General features: G+C 42.9%; 1 pseudogene; it reads right to left on the minus strand.

Moving 5' to 3' along the window:
- Nucleotides 1–3,290: 3,290 nt before the first annotated feature.
- LOC112449438 (uncharacterized) lies at nucleotides 3,291–3,391 on the minus strand (annotated as a pseudogene).
- Nucleotides 3,392–4,036: the final 645 nt, after the last annotated feature.

Genomic DNA, 4,036 nt, shown 5'->3' on the forward strand with positions numbered 1-4,036 from the left:
TACAAGTGATATCATACAGTAATTGTCTTTCTCTGTCTGATTTATTTCACTAAGCATAATACCCTCCAGGTCCTTCCATGTTGCCACAAATGGCAAAATTTCATTCTGGAAAAATCTGGCCTTTGTACTTTTTTTTTTTTTTTACCTACAGCATGTGAGGAGGAAAAAAAAAAACAGAGAAACAGCTTGGCTGATACTAACAAAAGTAATAATAACAGCATCTAACTACCATTTATTGTGTAGCTGACCAAAATGACCAGCAATTAGCTTTATACTTCATATCCATTGTCATCTTCACAAAACTCTATGAAGTAGCTACTATAAATATCCCTTTTTATAAATGAAGACACTAGTCTCAAGAGGGTAAGTATTGTGCTCAATCTCATATAAGAAGTAAGAGCAATATATATATTCTAACATGCCTTTTTTTAACTCAAAGTACATTATATGTAACTGTACAGATTGTTAAGAAGTCATTGTGAAATGTATCACACGGTGTCATTGTGAAATATATCCCACTGTGTGCCGCTCACAGGAATACTAGGCTTTCCTGAAAGCCAGGGGTGGTTAAGAACATTCATCCAAGTGTGAAGAAGAGTAGGGAGAAGAGATTTCAGGTGAGAGAGTTTTCTTTTCTTCTGAATATGATATGTCCTACTCTGTCTAGTTTTTCAGTTCAGCTCAGTCACTCAGTTGTGTCCGACTCTTTGCAACCCCATGAATCGCAGCACGCCAGGCCTTCCTGTCCATCACCAGCTCCCAGAGTTCACCCAAACTCATGTCCATCCAGTCGGTGATGCCATCCAGCCATCTCATCCTCTGTCGTCCCCTTCTCCTCCTGCCCCCAATGCCTCCCAGCATCAGAGTCTTTTCCAATGAGTCAACTGTTCGCATGAGGTGGCCAAAGTACTGGAGTTTCAGCTTCAGCATCATTCCTTCCAAAGAAATCCCAGGGCTGATCTCCTTCAGAGTGGACTGGTTGGATCTCCTTGCAGTCCAAGGGACTCTCAAGAGTCTTTTCCAACACCACAGTTCAAAAGCATCAATTCTTCAGCACTCAGCTTTCTTCACAGTCCAACTTTCACATCCATACATGACCATTGGAAAAACCATAGCCTTGACTAGACGGGCCTTTGTTGGCAAAGTAATGACTTTGCTTTTCAATATGCTATCTAGGTTGGTCATAACTTTCCTTCCAAGGAGTAAGCGCCTTTTAATTTCATGGCTGCAGTCACCTTTACTCATCATGAAAAACTAACACAAAGAAAAAGGTATCCTGTACCACTGAGAGAGGAGGAAACTCACCACTGACCAAAGATCTCAAGAAGAGATGTAGAAGGGGTCACCTTCAAGTGCTGTAATGACTTAATTCTATTCCCTAGATCATTATTGTTTTTATTTTTTTTAATGAAAAAAGCTTTTTTTTGGCTTTACTATTTGGCTTGTGGGATCTTAGGTCCCCAACTAGGGATTGAACCTGGAGCCTGGCAGTGAAAGCACTGGGCTCTAACCACTGGACCACCAGGGAAGTCCCTAGATCATTATTTAAATTATACTGTTAAAATCTGAATAAAATATGCAGAAACTCCAAGAGTGCCTCCTCCACAACAATCTCAATGGAAGTTGAAAAAACAGAGCGCACTGTAGTTTATTTTCTTTGAAAAAATATTGAGGCACTTGAAGGATGAAGTTTAAGCAATGCCCCCAATGTCCAGAGCTCCCCCTTTAGCCAAAATCTCGACATCAGAGTGCTTTCTCTCTCCTAATTTTGCACGGTTTGCAAACTTAAAAAACAAAGCTACTGGGACTTTGTTGTCAGTCCAGTGGTTAAGATTTCGCCTTCCAACACAAGGGATGCAGCTTCAATCCCTGGTCAGAGAGCTAAGATCCCACCCGCTCTGGGCCAAACACACACACACACACACACACACACAATAGAAACAATATTGTAACAAATTTTCAACAGAGACTTCAAAAATGGTTCACATAAAAAAATCTTAAGAAAAACTACTGAAAAAAAAGCAGAGATAAAATGATAGTACTTAGAAAGAGTGGAGATGAGGAGATTGTGGGATCTTTCTAAAAAGCAAATATTTCCTTTTGTGATGGAAAATCAAAAACCTTTGTTAGACAAAAGCCGGTACATACATGATGTGGGTTAATGTATCCCAGGAAGTGACTGAGAAGAAGCCTGAAGGGTTTGCTCTGCTGCGCTGTCCTAAGCGTTGAAGGAGGTGTCCTGCTCGGTATCTACCCCATATGTTGTCTGCAGCTGAGCCCGTGATCAGTTGTGTCTGACTCTTTGTGATCGTATGGACTGTAGCCCATCAGGCTCCTCTGTTCATGGGATTTCCCAGGCAAGAATACTGGAGCGAGTCGCCATTTCCTTCTCCAGGGGATCTTTACAACCCAGGGATTTAACCCTTTCCACCTGCATCTCCTTGCATTGGGAGGCAGATTCCTTGCAGCTGACAAGAGGTTCGACTAAGTGGGAGGCTGTCCTTCATGTCCTGTCCCTTCTTGGAGCCAGCTGAGGGTAGAGGGGACATCATGGCTGGGGGCAGACAGAAGTCAGGGGCGAAACTGACCAGCCCGGTGGAGGGTAGAGCCTGGGAGGACTCAGAAATGATATGCAGCCGGGATCTGAGCTCAGAGAACCCCAGAAAGTCTCTTTTCTTTGCAGGATAGGGCATCCGTAGTTGGGAATAACACAGTTTGAAAGGTTTCAGAGCTCAGCATGTTGCTGTGCTAAAATAGATCTGTGCTGCAAGATTGCCAAGCTGGCATTAAAAAGAGGGAGGGGGGAACAAAGATGAAAAAAGAAAGGGATGGAAGGAAGTGTCCACACCATGTAGACCCAAATGAAGTAAACCCAAGACTCATTGCCACTGCCTCCAAATGTTTCCAGGGAAGGTGGGTCGATCTTTTTTAACATATCTATTTGTTTGTTTGGCTATACCAGGTCTTTGTTGCAGAATGTAGGATCTTTAGCTGCTACATTCAAAGTCTTGGTTGCAGCATGTGCGATCTAGTTCCCTGACCAGGGATTGAACCTGGCACTCTGCATTGGGAGCTTGAAGCCTTCGCCACTGGACCCCTCAGGGGAAGTGGATCATTCTTAATCGTGCCTGGGACACATAGGAATTACACTTTCTGGAAATCCACACTTCTTATCTTCCTATCGGTGGTTCCATAACTGGATAGCACACTAGTACCTCCTAGACATCCTTTCAAAATGACCCGATGCCCCATTCTACCTAGACAGCATTTTTTTTTTTTAAATTACGAGTAAAAATATGGAATGATTCACAAATTTGCTTGCCATCCTTGGGCAGGTGCCATGCTCATTTTTGTGCTGTGTCAATTTTAGCATTGTCTGTCCTGTATCAATACGTGTGATGCTGAACCTAGCCTCAGATTCAATTTGTTTCGGGCTAGCACTGTTTTTCTTCTTCTTTTTCTTTTAAAATCCCTCTGTTGAGAGCACTTCCTTGGTGGTACAGCGTCTAAGACTCTGTTCTCCCAATGTACTCCTAATGCACGGGGCCTGGGTTCTGCTTAGGGAACTAGTTCCCACATGCTACAACTAAAGATCCTGTACACTTAAAGAACCTGCTACCAATACCAGAAACATAAGAGACATGGTTTGATCCCTGGGTCAGGAAGATCCACTGGAGGAGGTAATGGCAACCCACCCCAGTTTTTTTGCCTGGAGAATCCCATGGACAGAGGAATCTGGCAGGCTACAGCCTATGCGGTCACAAAGAGTTGGACACGACTGAAGCGACTTAGTATGAACGCATGCATGCTGCGACTAAGCCCAGCACAGCCAGATAAGTATATAGATGTTTTCTTAAAAAATTTTTTTAAAAAATAAAATTCCTGTCTAACCTAATGTGTAACCAGTGTTGAGAACTGCCTTGATTCCCTTCTCTTTGGCAGATGTTTCAGGCATTTTCTAATCGTAACTAGAATGTCAGATCCCATCTTCATGAACTAGAGTTTCCCATGGAGTTTTCCTGGTGAGTTTCCCGTA

This window comes from Bos taurus, chromosome 13, assembly GCF_002263795.3.
Source record: "Bos taurus isolate L1 Dominette 01449 registration number 42190680 breed Hereford chromosome 13, ARS-UCD2.0, whole genome shotgun sequence".
NCBI lineage: Eukaryota > Metazoa > Chordata > Mammalia > Artiodactyla > Bovidae > Bos > Bos taurus.